Source organism: Pseudopodoces humilis, chromosome 2 (assembly GCF_049639895.1).
Source record: "Pseudopodoces humilis isolate 2021_Gansu_Grassland_sample_001 chromosome 2, ASM4963989v1, whole genome shotgun sequence".
In the NCBI taxonomy this organism is placed as follows: Eukaryota; Metazoa; Chordata; class Aves; order Passeriformes; family Paridae; genus Pseudopodoces; species Pseudopodoces humilis.
Window position 1 is genome coordinate 84,197,983 of NC_142201.1, and position 27,453 is coordinate 84,225,435.

Genomic DNA, 27,453 nt, shown 5'->3' on the forward strand with positions numbered 1-27,453 from the left:
TTAGGTTTTGTGATGGGGTTTTTTATCAGACTCTGTGAAAACACTTCTAACAGCCCCATGTCGTGGCCTTATGTACTGTCCTACAGAGTATTTGTTAATGGACTGCTGGAGAAGCTCCTACTTATTTATCACTGCAACAGAGATCATTAAATAGCTGTAATACTCTCCCTGATTTTTGCAGCAACCTTTCAGAGGGAAGGCATTTAAATCTCCCCTCCTCTGGCTGATGCTACTCTTATCTTTGCCCAGATTTTCTGGGCAGATAATTCTCTTCTCTTCCTTGCTGGTTCCTTGACAGGGGCCGTTTCATTTATGTAAATTGGCTGACTGCTCTCTGAAGGAAACGATGGCGAAATATTTTTAGAAGTCTTTTTCTTTGTGCAAAATAAAAGCTGAAGGTCACAGATTTTTTATCTCTGTAACTTTGTGTCCCCAGCTGCGGGGATTCCTGCATGCCTTTTGTAGGTCTGCAAACCTTTTGGTCAGCAGTTCTGCCAAGCAGTGTAGGAGAAGGAGAGGAGATTTTGATTCAATTGCAACTTGACCCAAGAGTTCATCCAGTCCTATATGCCTTTGCACCTTTAATTCAATTATAGCACAGCCTGCTTCTTAATATAGCTGTTGCGTACAAGTCATCGGGCACTTGTGCTCAGTGCAGAAAGCTCATGTGAAATGACTGTATCACTTGTTCTTTTCATGCTTTTTGCCACAGTATTATAGTGACAAATGATGATAAATTTTCCTCTGGAAGCATGACATAGCGAGACATACACCACCTACATGATTTTATGTTTAACTCCAACAAAATTAGAGTTGAAGCTTATTAAGTTTCTGCTCAGAGATAATGATATATTAGGCAGAGTTCAAAGATAAATGGCCTTCTGTTCAAAGGATGTTGAGAAGAATTCTTTTAAATTATCTTTTCCATACTTTTTCAAGATCCTTAGTGTAGTGTTTTACAAGCAGACTCACACAGTGTCAATTTATATTGTTTTCCTTCTGATCCTTGTGTTTTGATGAAAAATCAGAGGGATCATCAGGGTCAACTAAAGTTTTGCACACTCAGAAGAAATTGCTAGAAAGCAGCCAAAAGTAAGCACCTTGCCCTTCCATCCCATTCTCCTCTATCCAAGCTCTTTTTTGTGCTTCCCATGTGATGTGTGAGCAGCTGCAATCCTGTCCCATATATTTTTTCTTTCCATGCCTACTAAGAAAAGCAAAATATAGAATTTTAGTATTTTTTTTTTTTTCCGTTTGGTCTTACTGGAGAAGAATTGAATTATCTGCTGGAGTCTTTTTCCCTGCTTTCTGTAATGCTAGCTCTACACCTGCAAATTCAACTTTGTACCTACAGATCACTTACAAGAGAAATTATATTAGAAACAGCACATTAGCAACTTCACATGCTTTGAAAGGCTTTTCTGAAAGTAATCACAGAGGCTATAGGACTCATGTCAGGGTGGAGACAACCTTCAATTCCTCTTTCCTTAAGGTTAATGACACACTAACCATTCGTTGAACCATCATTTCACAGGATCTAGAAAAAGGGAAATGAGAGGTAGAGAACATACAGTGCTGTATAAATATAGGAGTTTCCTTGGAGCCTAGGCATTTGCAGACTTAGATGTTGGGTGTTTTGAATGAGCAAGACTGTATCACACTAAAAACAAAAGTCTGTGTAGCACAAATAAAACCTAGATTGCTGTGGTGTCCAGTATGTAATAGTATTGTCCATACTGAGAAATGGAGGTGGTGGAACTTGAAAAAGAATATTAAGATCCAAACTGTGTTGATGGTGAGTTTCATCTGATGCTTAGACTTCCCTGGAAAGATGTCATAAACATCAGACCATGTTCAAGTCAGAAAAACTGGTCCAGAACTGAGAAAAGGTCACTTTAAAATAGAGACTGGGGTTGAATTGGTAGTACAAACATATCCAAACAAGTGTTGCAAGGTAGGAAAAGAAGATGATTAGGGAAAAGTCTTTTAAGTAAGCAGAATTTGAATATTTTCTTTTTGTAACTGTCTGGCACAGATAAAGGTGTGAAAAACCTTTGTGTACAACCTGGTCACTGAGACCTGCTGTAGGAGCAAATGAAGACTGAGATCCTCTCAGAAGCTTTGTCTGCCAAGCACAAAGGCATTTCCTCCCTCCTCACTCCACATGAGTAGTGTTTCTCTGGGCTGCTAGCTATCACACAGGCTATTCTGAGAAACCCCAGATATATAAGAGAAACATTTTCAAGAAGACATGAAATTTTGCTAATGGCAACGTAAAGTAACATGATGTTATGACTCAGTTTACGGGATACCTTTATGAGCCAGTATTAATTGTTGACTGTATTGATAGAAGTTATAGCCTTTAGCTGAAGTCAATATGGACTTTATGAACCTGCCATCAATAGGAGAGTTTATGGGGCCCATTAAACCAACTTTTCCAATGAAGGTCAAAGTCAGCGGTTTTTATGCCGTTCATTATTTATCCAAAATAAATAATCAGAATTTACTTCTGATGATTGTAAATCTAAAGTTGTTGAAGCATGATTCTGCCAGAATATATACTGTGTTCCTAGAAAAGGAGTGGTCTGGCTCCTTAGAAAAGCAGGTTTGTTTTTATTTCAGGCATGGTGATGCCTTGAAGGAACAGATATGATGCTCAGAAAGTGCAGACACAATCCACCACTGTCATGAAGGAAGCCTATGAAGTGCTCTGGTTTTATGACATATTGTGATCATAGATCACTTGCATAGGGAGCTGGCATGGAAAGACATCTGTAGCTTTATCTAAACTGTTACAGGGTTTTCACAGAATCCCAGAACGGTTTGAGTTGGAAAGAACCTTAAAAAACATCTAGTTCCAAGCCCCTGCCCTGAACAGGGACACCTTCATTAGGTTGAATGCTTCCAGGGAGCTGCATGCTTTTACTAAGAGAAAAGTTTGTTTTCAGCAGAGCTGAGTTATAACTCTGGCATTGCCCTGAGCTCACATCCTGCACACTCAAACAGCCATGATGGCTTCTCCTCCAGTGGACAGTGCATTTCCCTTACCTGGATAGTCACTTTGCAAAGTGAGGGGACAGAGGCACAGCTCAAGCTGCTGTATCTTGGCTGGGGACAGTGCAATCATTCTGTACTGCTGATGTAGCAGGCACTTTATACGGCTCAGGGAGTTTTCTGCAGCATGATCATGATCCGAACTGGAACTGTGAACTCCCATTACCAGTTCCAAACCAAGCACAGAGGGAGTCTGGTTCCTGGAAGTCTAGCAATGATGTTAGAACTTCTTTCCTGTAGTATCTCAGTATTTCTCAGCAAGACTGATTCAAGCAAAAGAGGTTCCTGAAGTGGTCATTTGGAATGAAGCCTGGAGTTTCCTGGCGGTACCTTAGCTAACCCTGAACGGGATTTGTACTGAGCCAGCAATTGTTTACCATAGAGAAGAGCACATTGAAGAAGAACAAGGTAATAGTCTTCCAGAAATTGGCTTATTTTGCAGCAATTTAGTCACAAGAAGAAAAAACAACAAAAAAACCAAAAAAACCCCAAAAAAACTTCTAATCATAAGAACATCATCATAAAAACTGAGTATCACAGGATAGTTTATACTGAAAGGCATTGCTGGAAATCTCTGGTCCCTCTCCTTCTTAAAGCAGGGCTAAGTAGGAGGTCAGATTGGGTCACTCAGGGCTTTTTTCAAGTACAATTTGAGTATCTATCAGAATGGAGAGGCTACAGCCTTTATATCCCGGTTCTGCAGCTGACCAAACTTTCTGTGAGCAACTCTACTTCTAAGACCTGGTATGGATTTCAACTGCAACTCATGTCCATGGCTCCCACTGGGCATCTCCAAGAACAGCCTGACTCCATCTTCTGAACATCACCCATATTAAAAATGGTTAAAAGACAGCATCTAGAGTCTCCTCTCCTCATAAACAGTTGGAAGGCAGTTTGGCACTGGAAGAAATCAGAGGAGTCTGAAGAACTCCAGTGCTAAAAGCTTGTAAGTGTAAACTAGACAAAGAGCTGCTGAGAAAGGTCTAGACTAAATGCTGTCTCAGTCAGTGTCTTTCAGTGCTGGCCTCCCAGGCATCCCTCTTTCTCCAGTTCCAATTCTTGCATCACTGCTATGCCTTTTTCCTCTGGGGCAGGACTATTCAGGCGGGGCTTCTGCACTGACAAGAGGACTCCTAATGTATGTGGATATGGACAATGTTTATGTGCAAGCATCCATGAATTGGGCTGTGTCTATTTCCTTTGGATCTGTAATGAAGACCTTAACTCAGATCCACCCAAATTGTTATGAATCATGCTGGTAATCTCTGGACAGATTTCAGTTTGAAAGATGAGCAGAAAATGGGTAGATATTCCAATACAAAATGTGTTCCCACAAAAAAATGAAAAAAACAAACACAAAACAAACAAAAACAAAAATGCCACCAACCAAACCAAAGCACTTCTTCCTCTACTTTCAGTGTGTTAATGAACTTACTGGTTTACTCAGTACAATCATTACAGGGTTACTGTATATCTGGGTCAATGTCCTGGTCATTTTAAAAATTTGTCTTTGTGAAAGTGGAGTTGCAGCTTTTTCAAAAGAAAGAAAGGGACAAACAAACAAACAGTGCAGCTTAAATTTCAACTATTCCAAAGAAGCTGTTCCAAACTATTCCAAGCTAAGGACTTACTTTGGTTATAATCTGGGCTCAGTGTTCATACCCTCCAAGGCAAGTAGTTGGCTAGATATGAGAAGGAACAAGAGACAGAGGAAGTGGTTTTTTCATTAGCAGGACAAGTCAGCCGTGATTAATGCTGTGAGGAGTGGTGTGATGTTTCTCTCTCTGTCATCATGTCTTGCTTGGAAGAATGTGGGCAGTGTCAAATGGCCACAAGGATCTCACAGACAGGATGATTAACATCAGATGGCTCAAGACAGTTTACCTGAGTTGAAGATGCTCAACTGTGATCTATCATGTAAAGAAATTCCTGCAGCAGAAGTGTAGCTGAAGTGTGACTTCAGCACACTGAGAGATCAGTAGACATGAGCTAAAATTCCAGATCTAACCACCCTGGAAGCCAAAATTCAAGCTGCAGGACCTTTTCTGTCAAATTTCCCTGTGCAACTTCTTTCCATCTTCACAATTCAAAACCATGTGGGAAACATGATCTGGCAAAAACTTCTGCACGCCTTCTATGTTTGCAAAAGGGTTTACTACTGGACTCCAGTCATCCATTTAGTGATGAATTGGATGTCAGTTTGATCACCCCAAAACTTCCACCACACATCTGTTGATCATCTCTGTTTAGGAAGAACAGTTTCATCTCAGGGTTCATTCATCTTTAGCTTCACCTCTGAAAGCTCCTGTCAGTGCCAAAAGTGATATAGTGACTATAGTAATACAGACACTTTCTGGTGGAAAGATTAAGAGTACCAATTCATCTTGGACCCACATTCTAAAAAGAGGAATAATTTCCCTTCTCTCCCATCCCTGGAATTGTTCATGATGTGAACATGACCAGCCTGGATGTTGCTGTGAGCAACCTGGTCTAGCAGGTGTCCCTGCCTTCCCAGGGCAACCCAGGGGTTGGAGCTAGATAGCCTTTAAGGTTCCTTCCAAACCAAACCATTCTGTGAACTTTTTCCTTTAGTCACTACTGTTCTGGAATGCATTTAAATGAATTTTAAAACTGTCAAGCAAACAACCAGCTCAATATCCAAACATGTTCTCCAAGCCTTACCACCTTAACCAGAAAGGCAGCAGATATCTTACAGCTAACTTTTGTTTTCTCATCAAATATATTACCTTTCTTAAAAATACTCATAAGCTTTTGTAAAACTGAAGCATAGTGGCAATCAGGAGCTTTAAAGCTCACATGATAGCTCTGCCTCCTCTACTATCCCAGACTCAACTCTTGGCCATGTTAATTGACTAAACAACTGATTTACAGAGCATTTCTTGGAGTAGCCACCACATTCTCTGCTTACACTGATTAAGCCATTATTGTTGCTGGAAACAAGAAATTGTGTAGGGTTTTAGGACTCAACAGAACTCAATGTTTATAGAACATATTAGAAACACAGGGGTACATTAAAGCAGGAAATAATTAAAGATAATCATTTCAAACAAGGAACACCAAAAAAATGCTACAATTTTATTTCTCCAGGGTAGTTAATAAATATTATTGATGTTTTCATTTATTCAGTGGTGACAGATACAGAATTCACCAAAGCCTTTGAAGGCTCCTGTTGCCATCAACAGTGTTACACCTTGTCCTAGGTGCATGGTGGTAACAGGCTGTTTTTTGAAAACACCATGCCCAAGTGGTATAAATCCCAATACTTCTGGTTAAATACACCACAATATGCTGTTCACTGCTAGTTTTCTGATAACTATTTTGGCCTCTTATTAAATCAGAAAGCTGTTCCAATGATCAAGCCACCTTTCATCAGCTTTTTTCAAAATATTTTCTCCTCAGAGTTGCTTTACAACAGCTAAAAGAGCTTTAGACAAACAGTAATTATTTCTGTGTGTTTTCCTTGTTCCCTTTGGTTGTTGAGAGCTCTTGTCCTAATGTTGTCTCTATTTTCCACCAGGTGCCTTGTAAGGTAGCTCCTAAATAGCTCTGACTCTCTGCAGAGGAAGGATTTTTACTCAGTTTTCTTTACATTCACCTTCCTAGTTCTCAAATCATGTTGACCCAAATCACTGGCCCAAAGTACAGGTCAATATATAAGTGCAATTAGCAGTGCCAGAATTACTGTGTAATCTCTGCATTACAAATTATTTGTTAGTACCCCAGTTGATAATCCATGGTGACTTTTCTTTTTATTACTGTGTTTTGCTGAGTAATTTCCTTTCAGGCTTCATCCACTCTGTTGTTAATATTGTTACCGTGGTTGCAGCAACATCATCTCTTTCTTTTCTCCTTTGAATTAAACAGTGTATTATAAAGTACTTCCAGTAAATGAGTGTGTGCCTCAGACATGCTTCTTCTGCAAAATGTAGGCAAAAATGTGATACTCAGATTCTGGAGAATTCAGAAAGGAAATATTTTTTAAAAATAAAACATTTTTCAGAATAAATAATAATTTAAAAAGAAGGTACTATGAGCTATACTTTATTAGGTTTCCCTTATGACTTTTTAGTAAGGGAAAACAAGGATAAATTAGAACTATCCAGGCAAGATCAGACATCTGCTGGCCATCATCTTTCAGTTGTCTCCCATCAGTTGTAACCTTAATATTAACAATATGTTTCTGCCTGAAATAAAAATTACCCAGAGCCCTTACCACTAAAGATGCATCATCGATTGCAAAAGTTAGAGAATAACTACATAAAGTAGTAGTGCATCCAGAAGTGAATTTTCACTAATACTCTTCCTTACTTCAGCTTCTCAAAATTCTCACACTGCCCCTTTCCAGGTAAGGTTTGCAAAAAATTCCCCATTTTAACGATGTGTAGATGTTGTTGGGATATGGCAATTTACTGAAGCCACCTTACAGAGATATTCAGAGATATGGTGATCACTTGAAATGTGAAGGTCAGGGGAAGAAATGTGCCTTCAGGCTCTCCAACCGTAAAGATACTAATATTCCTATGAAGAATGTTAGTCCTAAAAAGGAGACTTTTAACTGTATGACCATCAAATGCTACATTTTCCACTGAAAAATAGCTCCCTTGAAGGTTGTTACATCTTCCTTACTTGTGATCCAACTTCCTAATCACTGACATTCTTGATGATAGATTCCTCATATTTTCTGTCCTCTTATCTTTTTTTGTCCTTTTTAGATATTAGTCCTGAGGTACTTCTTGAAAGTGAATAGGTGAGTCACCAACTCGCCCCTTCACAAGAGTCTCAGAGAAAGTTTTACCTGGATGGGATGCTGAATTGATGGGGTTTAGTACAGCAGACACTTATGTCCCTCCACATTCAGCCAACTCCCTGCCCACTGGGTGTAAAACAGCCTTTCAAAAAGACGATGTCACTGCATCTCAGGCAGGATTCAACCCACTTGAGAGTCAGTTGTCGCTATTGGTAGCACCACAAAGGGAACCAGCAGCATCTTTGCTCCCCATTTAGGAGGCAAAGGCACCAGAGATTAATCTGAGTTTAGTACTTCAAGTGCAACATTAGTTGTCAGTATCTTGATTTTGTTTCACAGTGAAGGAATTCCCACTGATTTCTAGGGCTAATTTATCTCATTTCTGGCCTTTTTGCCCCTAGAAAAAAAGAAGTCTTTCCATTTTCGGTTTTTTTTTGGTTACTTTTATTTCTGTATGGTATGTCCTGTTGAGAATGTGCTTTCTGCATTACTGTAATCTGCATCTGAAAGGATGCTGACATTAAAGTCCTTCACGGTGTTATTCTGCTGTAATGAACTGCAGTTCAATGTAGGTTAGTGTGTAGGTTTCACATTGTTATTTTTATTTTGATGATGGTGAAGCCATGAGGCAGAGAAAAAAGCTTAAAACTCTAAAAACTCATTATTAGCCTGAATACTGGGGGAGAGGGCATGTAGAAACAACATTAACAGGTAAAAATTTACTGTTCTTTGTAATTACGCCAATAATTTTTGTCCTCTCCTTCGCCACTTTAAACTGCCTTGTCATGGAGATTTTTTTTAAGGAAAATAATTGCATTTATTAATATTGCAGGCAAGCTGCCAAGTATTTTGTAAGCAAATCTGTGCATTTTTTACACTGTTTCTGAGTGCCATAAATAATTTCTTTTGGTGTAATACACCCCAAGGGGAATAAAACTATGTTCAGCAGTGTGAAGCCTATTACTCTTTTGATAGTAGCACTTCGCTTTCAGCCTGGTTTTGGGGTGGGATTTGTGCATCATTGCCAATCAGGAATGGCTACAGGCAGGGACAGAGGATTATGGTCAGGACACTGAGGGCTATCAGTGCTGGAATCAGGGTGGACCTGTAGCTCAATGATCACTGGGAGCAGGATTTTATTTTTAGGGTCAGACCTAAACTCTTTTCTAGCCAAACAGTTGATCCCTCTGGGACAGATGAAAGAGAAGCAGCATAGAGAAAAGCAAAGAGTTAGAGGAGACAGTAAATATCCCATCAACAAGATGGCTGAGAACTCAAAATGGTTGGATATCTACCTGTGTGGCCTCCAGACAGACTCCTGTCTCCAGAGCTAACCAGCTGATTAAGCATAGAACAGGGAGCCAAAACTTGTTTCCCAATTGCCTTTTGCCCATTTTTTAAACTCCGTCCTGGATCTCTAGGGGTCACATCAAGCTGCAATGGACACGTGCATTCACCATCCTAGCCTTTCAAAGACATACAGCACTATTCCCTGAAGAGTAGAAGAAATTGGAAGAAAGCCTGGTGCACCTGGCTTTCTATATCCACTATTCCCTCTTAGATGTTCTTCCCAACTGGGCGTTTCCAGATGCTCATGTCTCTATTTCTGAATTCCCATTTGGGCTACTGGATCTGCTTCTGAGTTCAGCACACAGTGTCAGTCCACATCTGGTTCAGTCTCCTACAATTCCCCTTGAGGTATCTGGCTTTGTTTCTTTCAGTGAAGATGTGTCTCCGTCTATAAGCAGAACAAAGTGAAAGGAAAGAGCACGTTATTTTTGGTTTACCCATGCCCAGAGGTGCACAGTGAGCTCCAAATAAAGGAAAACATAGCTTCTGCCATGAGAATTTATTCATTAAAATCTCATTGTTTTATTTCTCAGAGGATTTTGATTAACTTTTAGCAACTTAATTCAATCAAGAGCAGTGATTGAAAATGCATTACTGCCCTAATTCTGCAAAGTTTTCAGTGTTTTTTTGGACTGCCCCTAAAAACTTTAATTATGTGCTCTAGGGCAAGTTGTTGTTTAGTCTTCTCCACCACAGCAAAGATCTTATTGAGTCATGTACATAAAAAGAAAACGATAATTCATAGCTTTTTACACAAGCAGACAGTGACAGGACAAGGGGGAACGGTTTCAAACTAAGAGACAAGAGATATAGATTAGATGACATAAAGAAATTCTTTATTGTGGGAACACTGAGGCACTGCCACAGGTTGCCCAGTTCTGGATAACACATCCCAGGAAGTGTTCATGGCAAGGTCAGATGGGGTTCTAAAACATTTGGTCCAATAGGAAGTGTCCCTGCCCATGGCAGGGGGCTGTAACTCAATGATCTGTAAAGTCCCTTCTAACTTAAATAATTTTATTATTTCATGATTACATCTGAAGGACCAACTCATTTAAGGGGCTGCCACCCTGAGTACCCATCCCCATGCCCTTTTAGGAGTTCTCCATCCCCATGGTCATGATAGTACAACTGCTCATGGAGTCCAGCTCTGACTTATCCTCCAAAACCATGTTTCAAAGCCTTTCCTCAAGGAAAGCCAGCACACAGAGCTCTTGATTTCACAGTTTCCACTCAGCTCCCATGCCAGAGAGATGAGTTTGATGCAGGGTAGAGCAGCAGAAATCCCACCCCACAGAAGATCCTCCTGATTTGAGTCAAATAAGGGCCAGTGACTGAGCGTGGCATAACAGAAGCTGCTGGGGGCTATTCAAATCAGAATTGCCAGCAAGGAAGGAGGGTTGCCAAACTCTCTTGGAAATACACCCCTGTTCCAGCTCCACAGCAACAATGGTCACTGCCTCTGTTTTCACCAACTCATTTTCTGCGCAAGACTAATTTTCTTCTCAATCTCCAGCATGGTGAAGTACTTTTATTACCCTTAGTTTAAGAGGAGGGGGTGAAATTACAACCATATTCCAGTTTCCATTTAAATGCAGTTTTAACATGGATTTCAAATAAATGTAAGACAACAAAAAATACTAAAAAAGCCAGTAATCATCTACTGAATAAGAAATCTGTTGTTCACTATTTTCTCTTAGTAAAAAATGTAAAAAAGTAGGAATCTGAATAAATGCATGTTAAACTATATAATTGCTGAAATAAATATGTATAGATATAGGATACTTTTTGATTTAGCATAAAGAAGCAGCAAATTATACCAATCAGTGAGAATCAACCAGTTTTAAAAGAACATAACTGAAAAGCATACATTCAAAACAAGATTAAAACTGATTATTTAAATCAAGATTCTCTGCTTCCTAGTTTAAACCATGATTATAATTTAAATCAAGCCACCCTGCCACAAATAGTTTAGAGACAATGATTTTTCCCACTTATACAATGTGCAGATTTTATAGCTGAGAGAGTCATGTTGCTTGTATGGAACATTTATGTACGGAGCATTCATCTCCAGTCACTTTGCTTCTAGTTTGGTTTAGGTGTTTGAAGAAGGCAAATGGTATTCCTCATCTGAAGGAGTGGGAATCTGGTATCCCACAAAAAAATTCAAGATGCTTTTCCTTTGGGAGGCTTGCTTCTTTCTTAGAATGGAACACTGCAACCTGAGAGTCAGGCTAGGATGCTGACTCTCCAGTAACACAGGGACTGGGAAAGCTGCTGTAACCCCAGATTAGAGTATGAAGGGAAATGTCTCCCCCTCTCTGCTTTTGATAATTACATTCCCCTTAACAAAATTCCCTTTGCTCCTGTAGTTGGAAGGGATGTTTCTCCTTCATTAATTGCTCTGGCTTGCTGCTGTGCTCTACCAAGCAGCTGTTAATGTTCCACCCCAGAGGACTCTGCAGTTCAGTGATGGGTGAAATGATTAAGGTTCGAAAAGCGCTTGATCATTTGGAATGAAAGGTGCAAAATAAACATACCCCATTAGTTTCATTAGTGCTCAAAAAAGCAAACTTTACCTGTAGCTGGTTCCACTCCTTCTTGGCATTTAATACATGGTATTCCCTCTGGAGCATATGCAATTTGCTGGGTGCATTCTTCTGCTGTCCTTAAAGAAGACTGTTACCCAGACTGGTGGTTTGACCTGTCTGTATTGGGGGACTGGCATGGCATGAGTGCTGTGTTTGCAGAAGTTTGAAGAAGTGTTAATCCTGGCTCAGTTCTCAGGAAAAGAAAGATAATGACTTTGGGTATTGCAGGTTTACTCCTGATATCAGGAAAGTAGAAATTTTTGCATGGGATCAGTCTACAAAGGAGAATAAGGAAAGGGCTTAGAAGAATGCTACTTGATGGAGCTGTAGAGAAGCATGTTAGAAGTTTGGTTGATAGAGATGGTTAGGTTAGTTAAGGTTTACCTAAACATTTATGCAAATAGAATATCGATGTATGCACTTGAAGAGCCACAGTCTGGACTCTAAAGCAAATGCAGCCCCCAATCATTTTTATCTCAGTCATTGGCATCAGCATTTTGCATTGTCTGCATCAGATTATGGTTAGGCCTACATAAGCACAAAAAGCAAGAGAAGATATTCAGGAAGGGTTCCCAAAGACACCATAGACCTGGAACATCTATTATTGCCCAGTACTCCAACAGATTCATTTCCCCATAGACAGTGATGAACTTAGTCCTTAACCTTCTCTTAGCTCTTTTCTTCTGGAGTTTCTCACTGTAAGTAATGTTTTCCAAACATTTAATGCTCTCATGAGCCATGCAGTGTTTATCAATGTCCTCCCTGAATTGGATTTGGTTAATTCATTCTTGGCTTTGTCTAAAGTTCTTGCCAATATATTTGCATCCTTCAAGAGAAGAATGTCCAGACCAGATTAGAGATGGAGAGAGGTCAATACCATTTTTCCCCAGCAGGCACAGAGAGAAGAGATTCTGCAGAGGAATCAGTCGGATGCTTTCCTGTAGAAACTACTAAAAAATCTCTCCCAGAGCTGCTTCACAGATTGATGTCTTGTCGATGGTGGCATGTGGGGGTTGAGAGGATAGGAGGGACAGATGGTCCATAAGGTTCCTTTGAGATACAGCCAGATTCAAAGAAGAAAAAGGAAGATTGGTGAATTTCTGGAAGAGCTTATTTCCTCCTTGGACTTGAACAGGGTGTTGAAATTCATCCAACAGACTCTGTAAAGCCTTTTGGATTCTAAGAAGACGACATAGATCTACAGCCTCATTACTGCTTACTGGGCTGTAAAACAAGGCTATAAGGAAGGAGGGAGACAATAGGGTTTGCTTCTTTCCTGTTTATACCAGCTCCTCTCCAATTGGAAATGTACTAATACAGCTTTTATGAAATAATTATTTCAGCATTGTTTCATTTGGCACAAGTATCTGATCATTCTGATTCCATGTAGAGAGTTACTTGAATAATTCCAAATAATTTTCCAAGAATAATTATATTAATACATTTTCAAGTCTAGATAAGCCTATGAATAGCATTCCAGACTAGGATTAAAAAAAAAAAAAAATCAGATTCTTTACTTGCATGTTTTTGGAAATATGCAGACATACCTTCCCTTGCAAAAATAATGTCTGAAAACTGGTTAGTGACTCTAGTTTCTAACATTTTAAAATAGGAGTGTTATAAATTACAGGGAATTCAGAAGGTCACTAGCAGGGAGTATTTTGAAAATATCACTGTGCTAGGAATACTGGTATGAGAGGAGCAAGAATTAGGATTTTTTTGAGGTTCTATGTATCCCTGCAGTTAGGGAGTTAGAAAGCAGGCACTCCCATTGATCCCATTTATCCTACTGATGAACACTCTTTTTATCATGATGTGCCATATAATCTCCAAGATGCCACTCAAAACCATTGAGATCCCAGCCCACTTGGGCAAGAGAGTGAAGAACAGAAGAGCTGGTTCTGTCCGTCTGTTGAAGACATGACCTTGCCCCAGGGTCATTTTTCCTACAACGATTGCATGAAAGGCTTCTGAGGTAGGTTGTTGTAGCATCTGTTTTACACAGCTTCGGGGGAAAAAAAAAAATCTGTTGCATGACTCAGACTCATCCAGCTTCTTCTCAGCATTTACTATTTCTTCCACTCAGATTTTGCATTCAGCATTCTCAAACAACTCCATTTCCTCTCTCCCTTTCTTCACCTTTATTTCTTCCTGATGAGCAATTCAAACAGCAAACTGTTCCTCTCCTTCATTCCCATCAGTGACTCCATTCAAAGTCCTGCCCATGTTCTTATTTTCTTGGCAGAGCTATATTCAGTGAATGCATTTGTTTCTTTAGCTAAAGAACAAAAATATCCGCAAGCAAGCTCATTTCCCTCCCAAACTGCTTAGGAAAGTAGTGCTGGGAAGGGGGCAAAGTGCTTTGTCAAGTGTTAGAGGAACAAGAGAGACATCTTCTCCCCCCTGACATCCCTCTTTTATTATCATTTGGAAGACTCTGTTAGTCTCTCACTTCCTTGGGGACTAGAAACATCTTGAAAAGATCTTTCATGCAGGCAGATAACAAACTCACTGTAGAGCTGCATCAGAAAAGGAAAAATTACTTGCTAGTAATGATGTTTATCACAATCCTTCCTCCTTTCCCAATCCTACAAAGGAAGCTATCTCTCAAATAAAGGCCAAGTCTTGTCCCTTTTTTTTTTTTTTTTTGGCAAGCTACCCATTGTGAAAAATCAGTGCATGTAAGCTTGGTTGATGGAAGCTTTACACAAAAAGTGGGTGGAAGGAGATGACAGTGTGGGCTGATATGATTTATTTGAGATAGACCTGATCTGATAATACACAGCATGAAAAAAGCCATGTTGCTTCCGCTTCATAAAGTGGCGCAACGGCTGTTCCTGTGGCTGAGCAACATCAGTAAAGCCTGGGCCAGATGTTGGGAAACTCACACTCCCACTGGACTGAACTCATCAGCCTAGTCTACTCGGCTTTTCATCCCACTAGGACAGGAAAACACAGCCATGTGTCACTGTGGGTCATTGCTTTGAAGGAGACTTTGATTTCATCTGCTCTGCAGGGTTGTTAAAAATCTCAGAGTGCTTTAATGGAAAGGGTAACCCAGGTTTTTGTGCTAAGGTGTCTTTCTCATCAGCATTGTATAGTTAGCACTGAAACAACTGGCTACCATCCTCAACACTACAGGCATCCACATCCTAAACTAATAACTCCCTGTTGCTAAAAGTTAAAGGAAGTAAAACTCATGACACTGCTGTAAAATGGCAATGTACAAGTCTGCAAATTGATGATATGCAAGCCTGCAAAGTATGTGTGTGCATGGGCAGCTGCAAGGCAAGGTGATTCCTTGGGATGTATTTCCATCTGTGTTAATTATATCTGCTTAATGTTGCATTCTCTGTCATTGGCAAGACTGGGACTAGACCCCAGGACTCTGACACTCAGTCCCCTGAGTCTACCCAGAATGTTACTGAGATCTTCAGGGAACAGGAACTGATCTGCCACTACTGACTCCAGCCCTCTGAAACACGCAGGAAATGATGGTATACACCTCTAGCATGGTCAGTCCACTGAATTTATGGGACTAAAAGAAAACTTTCTCGCCTTAAGACATTATTTAATATAATAATAATTTAATATAATTATATATTTAATTATTTATTAAATTCAGGGGGAAAGTATCTGTATATCAATTCCCTTTCTCACAAAGGTAAAAAGAAAAGGCACTCCAAAGTGGCTGTTAATTGCTTAATGCCCAAGTAAACGACAGCTCACCTAGTAATATTTCACTTAATGTTTCATTATATGATGATTAAATATCAAGGTCAGTCAAGTTCAAGATGTTGAAGACCTGTCAACATGATGAGAATGAAATGCAGTTTTCCTGCAGATGTGCTCAAGTCCAAATAAGATTATTAAGGTATAGAATCATAAAATAGTTTGGGTTGGAAAAGCCCTCTAAGGTCATTTAGTCCACTCATTAATGGAGCACCACCAAGACCACCACTAAACCATGTCCCCAAGTGCCACATCTACACACCTTTTATGTCACTCCTGGGATGGTGACTCCACCACTGACTGCTCTGGACAGCCTGTTCCAATGTCTGACACCCCTGTTGGCCAAGAAGCTTTTCCTAATATCCAACCTAAACCTGGTGCCACTTGAGGCCATTTCCTGTTGTCCTGTTTCTTACTGCATGGAAGAATAGACTGACCGCAGCCTTGCTACAACCTCCTTTCAGGCAGTTGAGAGAGAAATATGTGAGGTATATACATATGAAAACAATCTAACCAGACACAGCAAACAAATTTCTGGAATATCACAATTCAGTCATCAGTATCCTCTTGTCTCAATTTCTTAATAAACATTTGTAAGAAGTTGTAAAAAACGAGCAGGTACACAACTGAGGTACTAGTTTGAAAAGGTCATCTTTCCTGATTTTAATAGACAGCTCTCTTTTTCAAGAGAAACATGTTTCTGCTAGAAATGTGCATAAATATACGACTTTTTAATAAGGGCATGTAGCTCATTACCCTCTGCAAATTAACCATATCTAATCATATATTTCCTAAAAAATAAAATAGCACATTGCATCTGTTAGTCTTCATTCAAATACAAACCAAATATGCATGAGTACTGTAGTATAAACTGTTCCATCTGTTTCCATGAATATATAGTCACGCTGGTCACCCCCCACACACAACAGAAGGGTCTTTTGCTCTTGGCATCTGTCTTCACTGACGAATTGTATTTCAACTGGAAGTAGTTGAGCTGGAGTAAGAATAGTACTACTGTAAAACACCTCGTATCTTGGTGCCCATGCTGCCATGGTCATCATACGTGCACAGCTTCGGGAATACTAGGGGAAAATCTTTTGGGTTTTATCACTACCACAGAACTCATCTTCACCCTGAATTCTTAAAGAAATGGTAAAATAAATGTCTGTTTCTTCTGAGGATACAGAGGGAATTGTGGGAAGGTATGGGATGACAGGCATTACTTGAGAGGCACAAATGGACAGCATCAGAATTTGGTCTGTAATGCTGCCCTGGGTTTCATCCCAAATATGCTTCTGAGCAGATCACTTCCAATTTATTGCATTGCCATGTTGGAATCAGGAGGTTTGGTACATGACCAAGAGGAGATTTACAAGCAGATATGAAGCTGAAGTGCAGTGACTAAAGCAAGTTACTATTCTTAGAAAACATGAATTTGCCATTCAGCATGTAGAAGGTTGCCACCATTCTCACTTCCTCTTGCTCTTTCCCTCTGGCCTGCACATCTCAGCCACTTGCACCCACATAGGTGCAGGATGCTAACAGGCCAAGATTCAGTTCCTACTAATGGCTCACAAACCAGTCCAATGATTCCTCTACTGGAAGAGGAAATTACTGTCCATGGTGACCATTGTGTCCATATTGGGAACTGTGCTGGTACAACCTCAGCACTGAAAAAACCTTCCAACCTTCTTCCTCATGCAGTTGCTTCCTGCTATCATAGTTTCACTGGAATTCCCCCTTCTTGCTCATCAGGCTTCACTATCTATCTCCTAGCACAACTTGGTTTTTTGGGTTTGAGAAAGTCAAAGATCTGTTTGGGCCTTTGGTCCTGGGCTAGAGGGTTGTTTCACCCAATGCCCTTGAACTTACTCTGGTGTCAGCAAAGCTTTTGAGAAGAATAACAGATGCAAGTAGTGCCCAGATCAGTTAGTTTTTCTTTTAAGTTCTCAGATAATATCCTGGTAGGACACTGTGCTATATCATGTGTGTATGTGTGTTTTGGCCCAGTTCCCAGAGGTGTTCCAAGTTCAGCTGTGCTAAGCAAAGCAGATACATTCAGACTTTCTAGTTACTTCTCTGAGTTACCATTTTACCCTCCAAAATCAGATCCCTTTTGCTCTGGTTTCCATCTTCTTTTACACTTCCAGTAATATGACTATTGCAGTTAACACATTTGCAACTAATTTCTGGGCAAATGGGATCCTTCCTCCTATGACTTGTGTTCAGTTACTGAAAATACAGCAGAGCAGATAGAGAAGTGGCAACTTCATAAAACACAGCCAAATTCCCAAGTTGTGTGCAGACAGATGCCCTTAGTCATCATGAGACTATGAAAATCATGTTCTGAAACAGCAGGGTTGGTGACTCCTTGGTGACCAGTCTGGGAAGGTGGGGGGATGATGAAAAAAGGTGCTGTGGAAAGAGATCTGTCCCAGCTGGCCACTGGTGCCAGTGCTGTCATTTTAATTTGCTGTGTGTATATGTAAACTTATATAATACACACTGTACCTCTTTATCAGCAGGTTGGGTTCACTAAATATATGTCAGCCAAAATTACTTTAGAAAGAGCCTCAGCACTCAGCTTTCCACCTGTTTCTCTAGAACAGCTGCCCAGACTCTGCAAAACACATGAGATGAAAGGCGTTGTAGAGCTACAGCACGATACTATTATTACATCTAACAGATGAGCAATCAGATCGGAACTGACCAGGGACTGAGCATATGAGGCAAGAGGAGAATCCTATGGGGAGAGTGTTACCATGAAAGTAATACAATTCAGTATTTGTACCAGTGACTCTGAAATTCAACAGCAGTCAACCTACTACTAGCATCCTTTTAAATATCATCTTTCATTTCTTAGCAAACAGCAATATCCTGTAACAGCATTAGGGCAGGAAAGGGAGGGGAGCTGCACAGCAACCAGACACACACTCAGGAGGCAAAATGGGCAGGCAGGAGCATGAAATACAGAGCATTGGTGAATTTGTGGGTGTTCTGAAAAACAAAGTACAGGGACATACTTGTGTCGCTGAAGTGAATTTTAAGGAAAGGTCAAGAAACAGAGACCACCAGTGAGATGGCTGGGGGAAGCAGCATTCAAACAGAGGTCACAGCCCTGCTGATTCCACAAGCCCATGATTCTGTTTTCATTCCTGGGGCCCAGCAAGCTAAAAGACAGTCCAGCAATATGCAGGGAACAAATCCAAGTAGGTCAGTTATCTGAATATCTGTGCAGTGGGCATTTGTTTCCTCTTCAGGAGAAATGAAAAAAAAAATTAGAATGAAACCTGCCTTAGCCATTTAAGAGAGCTTTAGGGGAAAGACGGTGTAAAAATTAAATAAAACAGTGGCCCAAGGATTTGCAAAGCTTTGAACTGGCAGTGGGAAGACATTGAAGTTCTCTTTTAAAAATTTATTTTACTCTGTAAGGTTATCTTTTTAAAATGCATAAAGAGAAGCAGGCTATCAATGAGCCTTATGTTGTACTGCACTGATTTCCTAGACAAGCTCAATATCAATAACTCAAAATCTGGGAATAAACCAATAAATGTGGATGGCAGTTGACCTTAAGTGTAACCTTCAAACTGCCTTTTTGGAAAAAGGGAAAAGCAAGGAAGATGATAATGAAAGCTCTAGTTTTAGCTGATGTTAATATGCAGAGACAGCAGACCCTTCCTGATAGATTTTCATTTCATGAACAAATTGCATGAGACTTAGAAGATCACAGGAGAAAATGTGTTTTTGAGAACCGAGTGTCTCACACTTTAAAAAACCCTTTGCAATGATGGAGATATGTCACGAATAAGAGTGTTTAAAGTAGTGGGCACCAGGACACTCAAAATCTCCTGTTGCTTTAGTCACTTCTTGTGTCAACTTATTCAAATCTGTTTTTCTTTCTGGACTTTCATTTTCTTCACAGTAATACTGACTATAACACTTTCCCCCCACCCCCCTCCTCCCACCTCTATTCTGTTGAATATGTTCAAAAAAAGAAGAATTTAAACGGCAACCAAAAAAATTGGTAATTTAGATGGCTACAGTGTTGGGAGCCTTGGGGTTACTGTAAAGCCAATCTGGGTTTCATTTCTCACAGGAAAGGGTTGGAGGAGGAGGGCAGGGAAATGATACAATTGCAGACTCTAAATATATCTGCCAGGTAAATACTAGGGAGCGAGCCGAGGTCTTTAAGCTGAAAGATGATGCTGGCACAAGAACAGATGACTACAAATATGCCAAAAATAAATTTAGACAGGAAACTACTAAAATTTCTAACTGTTTAGAGAATGAGTTCTGGAATTCCTTCCAGATTAGAAGATTAGACAAGAAAAGCAAATTTTAGACGGTCCTGAGCAGGCTTGCATGGGACAATACTTCGATTTGAGGGATAGTGTTGGTGACCTTGAACATCCCTCTTAATCCCACATTTGTCTTTCATTTCGGTGTCATCCAACACCTGCGGTGTCCTGTATAGAGCTGGGTCAGGCAGGTCACTTCTAAAGACCAGTAGCCCCTGTTGCAATGCTCTGCCAGTTCTCAGGGCTGAGAGCCACTGCAATGGGAAAGGATCACAGACAAGCTATATTTGAAGCTTTGCTTCCCATGCTGAACAGAGGGCTTTTTTAATTGCAAACTACCCCAGACATAAGCGATATCTCTGCATTCACCACAGGAATACAGGGAGAAGGGAAATTTGAAAGTAGCTTGAAATTACCCTTCCCAAGTACTGTTATCCTTTTAGTTTGTGTATTTTTGCCTTGCTGCAAATTCAAGGCATTCAACGAAAAGTCAGAGCCCTGCTGGGCAAAGTGCTTCTCATTTCACATTAAGGAACAATCTTTGTCCTAAAGGAATTGCAACACTTGCCAGCAAAAGACGTTATTGTCCCCACCTCACACATAGGGAAATGCAACATGGACTTCATTAGGGCTTTATATTTCTGCAAATGGCCTCAGCTTGAGCCCCTACAGGCTCGATATTACTTTCAGCTCCTCTGAAAGTAAGAGCAATTGAGGATGAAGCCTTACAGTAAAACAGCTAAATTTTATTTATTATTTTTTTTTAGTAAACATATTGTTGTTCTGCTTCTTTCACTTCTTGACTCTTGGACCATACTATCACCTCTGATGTGGTGTGTTTCTTCTTGTGTTGGGTGGCTGTTGAAACCGCTTTCAACCTACTCCAGTACCGAAGCAAGTGAAGGATTCTAGTGTGCCTCCATGGGGCAGACCTGCCCAGCCATTGACAGGTACCCAAAAGGAGGCTGTAGTGAGATGGAGGTTGGTCTCTTCTCCCAGGTAACAAGGGATAGGACATGAGGAAATGACAGCAATTTGTGCCACGGGAGATTGACATTGGCTATCAGGCCAAATTTCTCCACAAAAAAAGGGTTGTTGAAGATTGGAACAGACTGCCCAGGGAAGTGGTGGAGTCACTGTCCCTGTAAGGGTTAAAAAGACCTGGAGACACAGCACTTAAAGACATGGTTCAGTGGTGGGCTTGGCAGTGCTGGGTTAATAGTTGGACTTGATGATCCTAGAGATCTTTTTACACCTAAATAACTCTGTGATTTCATGTACTTTAAGAACTGAGGCAAAAACATGTCTCTTAGTTTCCCTATTTAATAAGAGTTTAAGCGAAACCCTTGCTGTTGTATATTTTTTTCTTTATTACTTCAAGCTATCCCATCTCTATATTTTTTTCCTTATCCCTTCATCCTTGATGCTTCCTGTTTAACAGAATTATCATCACCCCTAATGACCATTTTGTTCAGCAGTGACGGCTTTGTATTTATACCTTACATTTGCCCTCAAAACTTTTGACATGGGATAAGAGAGCAAAACAATTGAAACATAATTTTCTGCTGCATGATGATAACTTTTCTTCATTGGTGAAGATTAGGAAATGGTATTATTGTAAAGATCCAATTACCTTTTTTATGAGCATTGTATATTTGGAAAGTAATAAAACAGAGTTATAAAACTCAGATGATTAGGAATCTCAGAGATGCTCTGCATTTTAAGAGGGGGGTGTAGAATATTCTTTTAATTGCATCTAAGCACAGCCCAACCAATGATTAGTTACTTTCAAAGCAATAAACATTACCTGGGAAGCAATAAAAGGAAATGCAGGAAAGTTATTTGATGGATGATTCCCAGAAGACATAAGGCAAGAGTAGGGAATGTGGTTTAGTGGTTAGAATAACAGCCGAGGAGTCAGGACTCCTGCCGTCTCATCCAAGCTGGGAAGCTGACTTACTAAATGTTCTGGAGTTCATTTTATTTTATTCAGTGTTAAATTTGGTCTAATAATACCCAAAGAATCAATGAGAAGCTAAATATGCAAGTGTTTGTCAAGGCTTTGAAAGGTAGGATGAAAGAAGTCATTATAAATAAAAACAAAGAGCTGAAAAACGAGGAAGGTATTTTGGTGAAGTCAGTCTCTGTAAATGCTAACACAAGTGCAAATGGATTAAAGGAAGTTCCTGTCATATATAGAGGTCAGAGATCAGCTCCTTATTCTTATCAAGGAAAGTACAAATATCTTTTATTTCAGTTCTTTGAGAGTACAGTGAAATTTTATTTCATTTCCATAGTAATTTCCATAACGCCAGCTTTGACCCTACAGCGTAAACCTATTTAACACAACCATGTCCTCCATACCCTAGAAATACTGATTTCTCTGCTAAAATAATTGGTCGGGGTGCAGGCAGAACACGAGAGCAGAAAGAACAAAAGAGGGATGTGCACCAGTTCCTAAGACAGAGCAAGCTTCCAGAGTATCCTAGAAAGCCAAAATCATGGCAAGAACCACCCATGATTCATGAGAGTTCACAAATTACACTGCAGTGATTTTCAGTTTCCAGTTAGAGCAATAAAGAAGAGAAACTCGAGAAAGAAAAAATAATCTGATGTTCTTCCACTCCTTTGAAAATTATTCTGTTACCTTATCCTTTAAGGCTAAGAGACAATGTGACACGGTGGTTGTCACTTCATCAGTCATCTCCATTTCTAGAACTGTTGGAAGCCCAGATGAGCAAAAATAAGGAAATGAGGATTTAAACACATTAATTGAGTGATAAAGATAAATGTATTGAGAAATTTGAAAGAGAGCAAGAGGTAGAAGCAGCCGGAGACTAGTCCATCCCTTATGCTGGATTCTCATGTTCTTGTCAAACTTCAAGTCTGCTTTTGCCAACAGTACTAGAAAAATGTGGCCTCTGGCTGCCCTTTTTGAGCACATGTAGGCTGTTTAAAACTGCAGAAGTGAATTTCTGAGTCTCCCCAAGAAAACATATCCAAAAAGAGGTAAGTGTTATCATTTGCTGAACACAGAAAAAAAGGACTTTAGGGGACTGGTTACTTTTTCATCGATACAAGTCCTTATGCAAACCTGGAAAAAAAACCCTATTTTTAGAGCCTTTGGAACTGATTGTCCTCATTTCCTCTGCCATACATAGGCTTTGGGTGCCTATCAGCCTTGGTAAGCTTTATTTTTACTTAGCATAACTCATTTCATTGATACCAGAACTCACTTAGTGTATGAAAAACATGAGCTGCTCCAGATAGACTTTTTTCCCCCCAAGTTCCAGGCTGTGGTCTTCAGGGAGAAACACTGTCCATAAACTAATTAGATCATTTCCTTCCACTGATATGAACAACCTGCCAGAAAATGAGATTGCATGCATGCTTGGGTTTCTGGTTTTTCTGTTTCTGTGCCAAAATATTTCTTTTCCTTAATTACAAAGAATTTTTGACTGCTTATGCCAGATTGATACAATCTCTTTGTATGTAGCTACCTGACAGTGCAGGGTTTTATTCTGTAATGCTGATGCAACTTTCTGAGTTCTTGATATATTAGTGTCTGTATGTGCTTTGGGATCTAATGTTTATACAACAGCAGTGGGAGGAAAGTTCTGTTTAAGAACCCTTAGATGTTGTTTGAGATCATCTGGGTTTGTCCTTTTACTGCCATCATTTTTCATAAGTATTCATACCACGTAAAGCACTTCAACAATGCTTTAACAGAGAAAACATCCAGGAACTGCCTGTGCTTCTCCAGTGAGGCTGAGGACCATTGCTCATCTCTTCTCTGCTTCAGTGAAGTGTCTCCAGTTAGATGGCATGAACCTGGAACAAAAACTTGTTGATATCATTGAATATAAGCAAGACCTTAAAATTAAGCATAGCTGAAGCTCTCTATAAGATCAGGACCTCAAAGCATGATGCTAAGAAGTGCCAAAAACCTTTATGGTTCATTTAATCATCAAGAGCATAGGATATTCAGCATTTAGCCAAGCTGGCCTCTCCAGCTGTGTTACACTGGGTTTGATTGCTTTTAGTTCACTCATGTTCATGCCCCGTTCAATTTGATTTGAATGGAAACCAAGCCTCCAAAGGGACTCTGCTGAGAGGTCCACAACCTATCCATTTCTGTCAGTAAATGTGGCAAAATAATGTGTTAGCTGCATTTTTAGAGGACAAAATCACAATGGTTCTTATTGAACCACAGATTTTGAATGTGGGGTATTGATGGCACAAAACTTGAAGGCAAAGGAAGTACAGAAAATCAGGAAAAAGTAATTTGAATAAAGATAATGAGAAATTTAGGAACCGAGTGGAGGGGAGAGAAGAAAGCATATAGTCTGATGGTTTGCTCATTACAGTCAGTGATAAAAATCCTATTGACTCTAATGGCACATGATCAGGCTTCCCATGTGTAAAGTTAACATTGAATAGGAAACAGCCTTGTTTCTGAAGGATTCTCCTGTTGCTATCAGCTGGAACCTAGAAAAAAACATATAGGAACAAACTTGTCATTACCATGTTCTTTAACAAGCTGCATATTAGTAAAAATCAGGTTCAGAATTGGTATAAAAAGTTCAGTTTTATATAGGAGCATTCTTTTACCATTTTAGCTCACTTTGGACCAAATAAATGATTTCTCATGTTGCAAAAAAAGCAGAGAATCAAGTCTGACTGGTTTTTATTTTTAAGTCAACAGCTCTTGGGATACCTCATGTCCTGCCAAATTAGCTGAGAATCTAGCTCAAGTAGCACAGGTTATGGGGGAGAAAAAGAAGGATTCACAGGCTCAGACTTGTTTTGCAGACCCAAGGTGGTGTGGAAGGAAAAATCATGTATCAGATTTGCAGTCATTCAGCTAAATGAGGTTTAACTACCTTTTGTTGAAATAAGATGAAAACATCCATTTCAATTATTTGCCTCCTTAGCCATAGACACTGACTTAGTCCAGATTCTGTCTGCATTCTTAAACCTCTGAGCAATTGTTGGCAAGCCCCATATGAGTGCTGGGGCTGCAACTAAATGTTTTCACAAACATCTGCTAGGTCTCTCTGATATTCACCTTTTCTTGGTTTTTTTTTGGTGTGCATGAGGTTTTTAGAGTCAGAAATCTATTTTAAAAGCTTCGGAACTACAGGATTCAAGCCATGGCACTGTCTATAGGAGCTGGTATCTCTCATTGCTTAATTGCAAGGAGCATTTGAGTCTTGGACACCATCCCGGTTCATAATGTTGTTAAGTTGATAGGGGAGCTGTAAACTAGGTTTATTACATCCACATTCTGCTATCCTCTGCATCTGACATTTCTGGAGACAATTCATGAACAAACAATGCTGGATATTTATTGTGTTCTGCAGTAAAGTCCAGATGAAAATAGATGAAATAAGTTAAATGAGAATGGAGATGACATTTCCTTGCATCATTTCCATGTTTCTTTATTTCCTTTCCACTGAACACACATTGTTCTTGACTTTTTATTCTAATCTTGAGCATGGCTTGTTCTAGACACTTTGTCCAACTCCAGAAGTAGCTTCATAGGTAACGATTTGTCTTTAGACACTCCTACTTTAAAGAGGCTCTTTCAGAGCATTCAATCATATGGGAATGGATTTAATGACCCTGCCTTCAACCTGCTCAGACTCCAGCATGAGTCAGTATATGACAAAGAATGTAAAAAATTTGCTTCTGCAGAGGATGTAAATGATTGTTCAATTCATTCAGTTAATGGAAATAATTTCCCTGTGTCTTCATGAACATTATTACAGTGGGCAACCATAAACAGAAGAGAGATTATTGCCAATATGTGGCATAGGGTCTGTCTAACTCTCAATTCATAGAGCAGTAATGGTTATTATGAACAAGGTTATGAATTTTTATATACACACATACAGGCAAATACTCAAAATCCTTCAAGAAGCTTGAATATTTTTAACTCATCAGAGGCTCTTCCCTCATTGTTTAGAGTTTTCTGGACTGTTAATTTTAATTTTCTCATTCATTTTGTTTAAATTGTTCATTATCTCACTGCCAAAGTTGAAGCTTGATGAAAGCACTCACTGTGAAGTTGTCTAACATTTGAGGCTTTGAAAAGTTTAAGGCAGTTTGAGTACTATTAAGAACTACATTTTCTAAATGATTTGATATGGCAAAGAAACTCACACCCTTCCCCATCCAGATACCATTGTGAGGATGGTGAAGAAATAGAGAAAAAACACCTTCAGGTCTGTATTGGTTTCACAGAATTAGTAAGTGCTGTGCTTCAAATGTCCTGGCACTGGCATAACTATGCCACATGACAAATAAGAACAGTAAGTAAAATTTATTTATGGCCTTTTTTCATTATTACAGAGGAAAGTGATTCTCCTATGTAATTGAAAATATATATTTTTTTCTTTTTTATTACAAAACTTGCTTCATCTAGAGCACATTGAAAATTCATCATACTAGCATATGTAAACTGGTAAGTCTGCCAGGCATTTTTCAGTTTTGCTGGAGCAAGGTCCAGGCAAGAACTGAAGTTGGTTTCACACCCCAAGACAAGAAGAGAAAAGAAGCATTATTTTAAGTAAAAAAAGTCACAGTTACAGCAAGATCACTGTTTTCTGCTGAGCATATTTAGGTTGTGTCTGAAGGAGAGCAGAAGCACACCGTTCATTCCCATCTTTGCTGATGCTGCAGAGCTGAGTCACCTCTGAAAACCCAGGCTCACACACATCCAAACCTCCCTCCTTGCCTCAGGACACTCTTTGCTCCAGTTCCAGTTTCCAGTTTCCCCAGCCTACATTAAACCTGGCTGCCTTTCAGGCAGGGAAATCCTACATTGCTGTCCCAGCTCCAAAATCCTTTCACTTCCTTTCAGAGGATTGCAAGGTTCCTCTAGTTTTAGTCCTGTTGTTCTGCATTATCCCACTGTTCAACAGCCCTTCTTGTGTAGTATGTTTCCTTCTCCCTATATACAGAGAGGAATTTAGATTCCCCTTTTGTCCTTTCCCAGGAAGTAAGGGCATTTATATCTAGCTAGGTTATGAAAGACATATCAGGAATTCTCAGTTGTTTCCTTGCTTTGCTCCTGCATCATGGCATGACTGTGTAAAAATCACTTGTATCCAGATCTAGATGCACTAAAGCTGCTCTCAGTGTGGATGAGGGGCTGCAGAGCTGCCCCCATCAGACATGACCAGCATGGAAATAGAAAGAGGAGAAGACCAAAGCAAAAGCAGCTCTTAAATTTCTCCTTTTGCAGCAGATGTCTCCCTGTGCATCTCTCCAGGATTGGTACAAGAAGCCACATGCAAACACCAAAATGATTTAAAATGGGTTTGCCCATGCAAATAAATTGATGTGGCTGTTAGTGATCCCTGCACAGGGCTATTTCCCTGTTCTGGCTCTTTCATCAGTAGTTTTCAGACAAAAGAAAAAAGGTAAAATGCAATTTACAGGAGAGAAAATAAATAATCTAGTTTTCTTTGTACCCACTCACAGCAGGGCAGGTTGTGTGATGGGTGTGCAAGGCAGGTCCTCGTGGCAAACTGTGGTAGAGGGATCACAGCGGGACAGTGGAGCAGTGGAGGGACTGAACACCGAAGCCTTTTAGCAGCACTGTGCCTCCGTGAAAAGGTGGAAGGAGAAAGCAGCACAAATCACATCTTACATT

General features: G+C 39.8%; 1 protein-coding gene across 4 annotated transcripts in view; it reads left to right on the plus strand.

The window, feature by feature from the left end:
- The window catches only part of TENM4 (teneurin transmembrane protein 4), a 591,948-nt gene that overhangs the window by 258,411 nt on the left and 306,084 nt on the right, over nucleotides 1-27,453 (plus strand). The window lies entirely within an intron of this gene.